This window comes from Lepisma saccharinum, chromosome 24, assembly GCF_977018435.1.
Source record: "Lepisma saccharinum chromosome 24, izLepSacc3.1, whole genome shotgun sequence".
Lineage (NCBI taxonomy): Eukaryota > Metazoa > Arthropoda > Insecta > Zygentoma > Lepismatidae > Lepisma > Lepisma saccharinum.
In genome coordinates this window covers 62,911,093-62,919,668 of record NC_139252.1, presented here as the reverse complement: position 1 = coordinate 62,919,668, position 8,576 = coordinate 62,911,093, and the positions used below count along the sequence as shown (strand labels likewise).

Genomic DNA, 8,576 nt, shown 5'->3' with positions numbered 1-8,576 from the left:
AAATTTCACTCACAAGGGAGGTTATCTAAGTGTCCCCCTCCGATTTCCATGAAACTTGGCAGGTGTATGGAGGGGCCCAAAGGAAGAAATACGTGTTTTTTTCTTTCGGCTAAAAAACTGTTTTAGGGGCAAAATCCCTCCTCAAATGTCAAGATGAGGTCAAATTGAAATGGGGATCTGACCCCGAAACCACGTAAATCTGGCATAGAAAGAACACGCACATATAATTGGAACACACACAGCACAGAACTCTAGGATAGTCAGTACCAAACGCAATGCAATTGTAGAGAGATGCCAAATTCATAGACACCGTTGTTCCCGGATAGGCATGGGCATAACAATAGACGGACCAGAGCAGGGTAACGGAGCATCAAAAAAGCCGCACATGGGAACCATAACCCTATCAAGCATTACCTAGATATCATATAGGTGATATCCATAGCCAAGGACACAAGAGGATAGTTTCATAGATGACTACACAGCATGTATAAAGCATTCATTACCCCTAGAAATTTTGACATTTGAGGGGGGTTTGCCCCCTAAAACAGTTTTTTAGCTGAAACAAAAAAACACGTATTTCTTCCTTTGGGCCCCTCTATACACCTGCCAAGTTTCATCGAAATCGGAGGGGGATACAGGGGTCAGATCCCCACTTAAATTTGTCCTCATCTTGACATTTGAGGGAGGCTTTTGCCCTTTAAAAAGGTTTTTTAGCCGAAACAAAAAAATACCTATTTCTTCCTTTGGACCCCTCTATACACTGCCAAGTTTCATGGAAATCGGAGGGGGATACAGGGGTCAAATCCCCACTTAAATTTGTCCTCATCTTGACATTTGAGGGGGGCTTTTGCCCCCTAAAACCGTTTTTTTTAGCCGAAACAAAAAAGCACGCATTTCTTTCCTTTGGGCCCCTCTATACACCTGCCAAGTTTCGTGGAAATCGGAGGAGGACACAGGGGTCAGATCCTCACTTTAATTTGTCTCATCTTGACATTTGAAGGGGGGTTTTCCCCCTAAAACAGTTTTTTAGACGAATCAAAAATCCCGTATTTCCTCCTTTCGGCAGCTCTATACACCTGCCATTTTTCATGAAAATCGGAGGGGGACACTTAGATAACCTCCCTTGTCAGTATTTTCACCTGCTTGGTCTTTGCGCTGTAGTTCACAATGCAGTTGGATCAATGGCATGACCACCGTCGACGTTGTCAAATGCAAATTAAAGTTATCAACTATGCTGGTGTCTCATTTTTAAAAGTTGCAGTGGGGAAATATTTATTGACCAACTCGCTTGTACATTTTGTTTATTCGGAAGAGAATGCCACCAAGAAATATCTTAATTAGTTCGAAATAGGAGATCCCAAGAAAGAAATTTATGCTTTCCCAAGGAGACTCGAACCCACGCATGCGCAAAGCCTGATTCAAATATTGTGCACGGGAAATGCACCGGAATGCCCTTTAGCTGTTATAAAATCCTCCACAAACAATTTAAAAGGAATACGCAAGCTTACATGAACTTTCATTTAGCCATTAATTAATCTCATAAACGAGAAAAAATAGACAATCCTATATATCCTATGTGGGAAAAGTGGATTTTCTACAGGCGTGTCCGTTCGGGATATTAAACCAACTTATTTACGTTCCATGGACAGAAATATTAATTACTACGACCTTAATTTGTATCTTAATTTAACAGAACAAGAAGAGTGCGGGCTGTGTTTATGTGCACAAACACTATTATTTTTACTAGCGTGGGCACAAAACGCTCAGCATTGTCATTTCCGTATTCGAGTTGATGAGATAGTTCGAGGTTCTCACGATAGAGGTCAGCTATATACATTGTGACGTGAACAGGCTGCTGAATGATCGCTTCTGCCGCTCGCGCATTTGGTTCCTGTCTGGCACTGAAATTCCTTCCTTCTTTCCTGCGAGAGGTGATCGTGAACACGCTGTAGACGACAGGGTAAGGTAAAATGGTGAAAGTTTTTAGTTATTGTTTCACTTGTGTTGTTATGTATTCAGTTTTCTAGCATTTGGTCTTCCATGATGCTAGAGAAGTAATATTTTTAAGTTACAGTAAAACCTCGTTAATCCGGACTAATAGGGGGATAAGTTGACCGGTTTAACGAAAGTCCGGATTAACTGAAATAACCTAAAATAACCGTAGAAAGTGCATTAAAACTCCGTTTATAGCAACAAAACACGTTTATTATGGTGTATTTAAAGGGCATAGGCCTAAATATAGTATACAGGGTGTACCAAAAGTCACATTACCCCCCCCCCCTTGAATTGTAGACAAACCTGCAAAATGTTATTTTAACTTCATGTGTATGATGAGAGGATGGTATACGGTACTAGTTTACTATCCTTCGGACACATTTATTTATTTGTACAGAAGAGACTACTTACCGTAATAAGTTCCTGTAGCATTGTCGAACATCGGGAAGGTGTTTTGTGTGATGTTGCAATGTTTCATAGCTGAAATTCATGTTGTTCGTTGAAAATTAATTCTCCGACGGAGATAGCGTTTGGCGCGTACATCTGCGTATACCATGAAGTTCGTACACCTTCACCTTCATACACCGTCGTGACTATCATGACGTGTCGTGATTGTGTTTTGTTGGTATCCAGTGTTTCGAACTCCCTGCGTTTGCGACGAGAGTTAGAACTGTGGATCGAGGGTTTGGAGAATGACGTGTGGTGGGTGTGTTGTAAAGTTTGTGCCGGTTGTGGACAAACCATTGGCGCTAGCCCCACGAACCATTGGCGCGTGGATAGGTTAGTAGGGCCACGCAAAGGTTTCAATAGTTAAAAAGATAGCCCCACGAACCATTGGCGCTAGCCCCACAAACCATTGGCGCGTGGATAGGTTAGTAGGCCACGCAAAGGTTTCAATAGTGAAAAAGATAGCCCCACGAACCATTGGCGCTAGCCCCACGAACCATTGGCGCTAGCCCCACAAACCATTGGCGCGTGGATAGGTTAGTAGGCCACGCAAAGGTTTCAATAGTGAAAAAGATAGCCCCACGAACCATTGGCGCTAGCCCCACGAACCATTGGCGCGTGGATAGGTTAGTAGGCCACGCAAAGGTTTCAATAGTGAAAAAGATAGCCCCGCGAACCATTGGCGCTAGCCCCACAAACCATTGGCGCTAGCCCCACGAACCATTGGCGCGTGGATAGGTTAGTAGGCCACGCAAAGGTTTCAATAGTGAAAAAGATAGCCCCACGAACCATTGGCTCTAGCCCCACGAACCATTGGCGCTAGCCACACGAACCATTGGCACGTGGATAGGTTAGTAGGCCACGCAAAGGTTTCAATAGTGAAAAAGATAGCCCCGCGAACCATTGGCGCTAGCCCCACAAACCATTGGCGCTAGCCCCACGAACCATTGGTGCGTGGATAGGTTAGTTGATTAGGTTGGGATACATAGTTAAAATTTGGTGTCAGAACGCGAAAAATAAAGTTAAAAAGAAATAGATTTGATTAAGTTTGTCGACGGGGTTTTCTTGGGTTCCGAAGGTTGAAACACTGCATAACAATTGAAAATCGAGAAAAAACAAGGCCGATGCGTCATTCCTACGCGTTATTATTTACGAAGGTGTGCGCGCCATGTTGTGTGTGAGGCAAACGGAAAGGTAGGAGGAAGAAGTAGTCGTAAGGTGAAAAATTGCTCTTACTTTCATCAAACCAACGTCAATACACGTTCAGGAATGTTCCGCGAAGCAGATACGTAAGTTTGAATGTCAAAAATTTGGCAAAAGAGAAGCCGGACGCGCAATTATGTAGGAAGGTGTACTCGCGATATTGTGTCTCAGGCAAGGGAAAACACCTACCAGAAAGACGTTCTGGTAATGTGAAAAATTGCAATTAATTTCATCAAAACAACGTTAATACACCTTCAGGAATGTTCCGCGAAGCAGATACGTAAGTATCAATGTCAAAAATTGACGAAACCAAAAAAATAGAGGTGTCCGAAGGATAGTAAATTTTTACCTTCGCCTCCAGGTGCGATGCGATGTGAAATCCTCCGTAACTTGGCTGACCTGAAGGAAGCAAACGAACTGCGAACAGCTTCTTGAATTTCCTCAGTTGTCTGATAACGATTATGGGCGACTTTCTGTTTGGTGTGTCCCCATCGCGCATTATCACAAGATGTCAGATTTGGACTTCGGGTTGGCCATTATAAAGGTGCTGGTAAATCTGGCGATCTTCGTCTAATCCGTTTGTCTCTGAACACATCATTGAGGAATTATCTTAAAATGGCCACCCCAAAATCCAGATCTGACATCTTATGTTACGGAGGATTTCACATCGCACCTGGAGGCGAATAATACTGTGCCATGAAAATGGTGGTGTGCACACAGATCCTCTGGACAAAATAGTGGTCATTGGTCTGATTTAATGGTATACCATCCTCTCATCATACGCATGCTGTTAAAATAACATTTTGCAGGTTTGTCTACAATTCAAAGGGGGGGGGGGGTAATGGGACTTTTGGTACACCCTGTACAGTACAGTACAAAGTCTGCGTGAAACAGAATTTCATCAGTGATGACTGCCTTTTTTTGGGAAGTTCTCTTGTTGACTTCTAGCCACATTTAAAACCTTGCATTCTGTGTGGTTTTATTTTCTTTTCCGCCTTTTGCCTGTCCGAATGAAGCGAAGTCCGGCTTATTGGGGTCCGGATTAACGAGGTTTTACTGTATTTGGAAATTGTTACGTAAAATTATAAATTCATTTTATGTAAATTCTAGCCCAGATCAAGTCACGGGGCTTTCGCTACAAGCGATCAGTCAATATTTTTCTTTAACCTGATTTATTTTACTTCGCTTTCTTGCGACTTTCGACTAATCGCGACGATGAGAATGAGTGATGATATGATGACATTGATAAAGTGACACTCGCAAATGACACCCGTGCCCAGCCTGGGATTCGAATCCATGACCCCTGGAGCAGAGGCGTCTCGTGAACGCATGCGGTGCATGCTGTGCATGCGTCAATTGTGGGAAAAAGGACAGCTTGCTCTGCGACGACATTCATGAGCATTTCTACATTCTAATTTCTTCATATAGGAGAAGTATCTATTTTACACGAGAGCTCTGAACTAAGGTTATATTACATTTCTTGGATCTGAAGTGAAAGAAAGTAATAATTCTTTTCCCACAATTGATGCTTGCGTCACTTCAGATCCAATAAGCTTAGTTCAGAGCTCTCGTGTAAAATAAATACTTCTCCTATATGAAGAAATTAGAATGTAGAAATGCTCATGAATGTTGCAGAGCAAGCTGTCCTTTTCCCCACAATTGACGCATGCGTTCACGAGACGCCTCTGCCCTGGAGTCGTAGCGCGCTGTGCTAACCAGTCCGCCGCTTCAGTCTATAAGCAAGCATTCACCGCGTATGCGCTAGCAACAGACCGAGGCAACGCGATGCACGTCATTCAGAAAATGGACTAGTCCTAGCGACATGTGAAGTTGTAATTTCGGAAAGAAAGGTTGCCTTTATTTCCGAAGGTTCTTTTCGAAGTGACACGTGTTCCTTATCACTTCGGCCTGAAGGCATCGGACACATTCATGTGGACAAAATAAACGCTCGCGGAGTTTAATATCTTGGGGTATTGTTGAGTTTACAGATTTTCTTCGGATCGGCTCATGTTGGCTAACACAGACTAACGGCCAAAAGTTTCTGCCGATCAACGTCAGGGCGTTGTTACAGTGTTCAGGTAAATTTTCCATATCCGGAAAACGAATTTCTTCAAATTTACAGGAGAACTTATAATACTTACCAAATGCAGTTTCTTTAGACTTGTGGAAGTCCGGGGAAGTGTTTTCTCGCATCGTTCATTGAATTTTGCCGATAAATCATGTATTTTTTCGATATAAATGTGTGACCGATGCACGAATGTTGCATCCATTTCCTTCCAGCCGGATGTTGCCTGTGTGTGATGACGTAATCCCGGTCATTCCCGGTCAGTGTTTCCAAACACGTGTTTTTGTAACTGAAGAAGGTACGTTTCCGCAGATGGTTTGTGGGGCTATGTGTCAATGGTTCGTGGAGCTATGCGAGAATGGTGTCTGGGGCTACGCATTTTTTCTAAACCAATTTTTAACTATTGTAACCTAAACGTGACCCAACCTAACCTAACCGGAAATGGTTCGTGGGGCTATGTATGAATGGTTCGTGGGGCTATGCGTCAATGGTTTGTAGGGCTACGTAGGTATTTTTAGGTGGAGTGGGGTGGAAACTGCATGCAGAGTACGGTAGTGAAACTGTGACCGCCATTTCGCGTGTTACGGAAGGGAAGAAACAACGAAGAAAACTTACTCGATATGTCGCAAATAGAGCTTATTTCCGGAAATAAGCGAAATGCCACCTTCAGCAATGTTTCTCAATGCAGAATACGTAAGTACGAATATTGAAATTAAATGAACTAGCAAATTTCAGCCGTTTTCCGGATATGGGAAATTTACCCAGTGTTCATATTTATTACATATATGAAATATTAATTTTTATTATAGGATATATTAATAATAATTTTATCATTAACGTGCGTAACTCTCTACTGTGGAACTTCTCAAAAAATGATCACTTCTTAAATAAGTTAGGAGGGTCGTTGACCAACTGTACCCCCTCAAGAATTTCGTTGATTTTTTTTATTGACGGATTTCGATATTTTACGCAATATAAAATTGGTTCCAGCGTGCAAAAACATAAATAACAGAGCATTGGCGTGGCCAAGGGGGTTTGGGGGGATTATAACCCCCCCCTTGGCCCAGTATTCATTAAAAAAAATATCATCAAATGCAGGAAAATATGGTAAAATGAGGGCTGACTACTAAAAAATGTATACCTAACCCCCATCTTTCGAAAATCCTGGGTACGCCACTGTAACGGAGATATTGATCCCAAAGTATGGTCCGTAATTTAAAAACTGCTATCTCTGAGTACTCTCGCCGCTTTATGTTAGTAAAAGCCGTTTGTATGCACACTAAAATAGAGAGAGAACATCTTCATTTTTACACAAACTACTTACGGTAATAAGTTCCTGTAGCATTGTCTAACATCTGGAAGGTGTTTTCTGTCATGTGGGAATGTATCATAGCGGAAATTCATTATTTTTGTTGAAAATTAATTCTCGGACGCACAATAGCCTTTGGCGCGTACACCTCCGTAGATTATCGCGCGTCGTGCTTGTGTTTTGTCGATTGCAGGGTTTCCAACCATGCCATTGTTTTACGAAAAGATGACGTGTCGTGGATGCGTGATGTAATTCATACCGGGTGTGGAAGATCCACTGGATTTTGTAATTGGGTACTTGAAAAATGGGTAGCCCCACAAACCATTGACGGATAGCCCCAAAAACCATTCATCCATAGCCCCACAAACAATTTCCGGCAAGGTTAGGTTAAGTTAGGCAATCATAGTTAAAATTTTGCTCGTAAAATAATGTGAAGCAGCTTAAAAAAAAATCACTTTAGTATTTTTGGGTTAAGAAAGTTGGAAACACTGCATCGACAAAACGCAAGCACGACGGGCAATGATCTGCGAAGGTGTACGCGCCATACTGTTTCTTACGGAAACGAAACAACGCAAATAAAGAAGTACTCGCAATGTGAAAAATTGATATTTCTTTCATCAAAAGAACGTGAATACACCTTCAAGAATGTTCCGCGAAGCAGATAGGTAAGTACGAATGTTAAAAGTGACGAAACGAAGTAGTTGCATGCAGTGGCATCTCGTCCCTTGGGGCTTCCGGGGCTTAGCCCCTAAAGAAAAACGGACGTATTGACGTAATTTTCAATCACCATAATACATAACTATCACACAATCTTTTAAAAGGCGATTTTTACCGACGTAAGTTCATCGTCAGCAGCAATGGATACGACAGCGCTCCTAGCGGCATTGATGTCAGTTATCATCTCGGGGCTCGTCGCAGAGGAAGGCGTGGTCTACGCTACACGCTACAGTGAAGGTCACGTGCTAGGACAGAGAGCGAAGGGAGGGGTGCAATGGGTTTGGATGTTGATTCGGGGCTACTTCCGTGGCGTCGCGTTCGTTCGATCCCGCGTGTTGTAGTGTAGCGTTGTGGTGGCTTTTATTCGCTATGAACAAAGTGGATTTCTTGTTGGCAACACCATTTCAGACGTTGAGTGACCAAGAAAAACTTGTTGTTAAACAATTAGGTTTAGAGGGCTTCAATGAAAAAATAATTACAAAATTAATAAAAAAAATAATTACAAAATTTGCTGAGCAGAAGAACAGGAGAGCACAGTTCTTGTTTAAATGAGAACCAACGTTTGTAGAAAGGTACGTTTCACAGCAATACCTGTTTCTTTTGTAATTCATGTGAATGGTCATTATATTTTAAATTCTTTAAAAAAATAAGTCCAATTTTGTAGTTTAGAAGAAGATAAATACCTGTTTTTTGTAATTCATATGAATTGTTATTACCTTTTAAATACTTTTTTTAAAACAATAAGTCCAGTTTTGTAGTCTAGAAGAAGAAAAATACCTATTTTTTTGTAATTCATTTGAATTGTCATTATATTTTAAATTCTTAAAAAAATAAGCCCCG

At 41.8% G+C, this 8,576-nt stretch overlaps 1 protein-coding gene across 1 annotated transcript in view; it reads left to right on the top strand.

The window, feature by feature from the left end:
• The first annotated feature begins 1,913 nt into the window (after positions 1 to 1,913).
• The window catches only part of LOC145978277 (uncharacterized), a 47,224-nt gene continuing 40,561 nt past the window's right edge, over positions 1,914 to 8,576 (top strand). The window contains exon 1 of the mRNA XM_083110796.1: positions 1,914 to 1,960. The gene's annotated coding sequence lies outside the window, so the exon portion shown is untranslated. The remainder of the gene's footprint in view (positions 1,961 to 8,576) is intronic.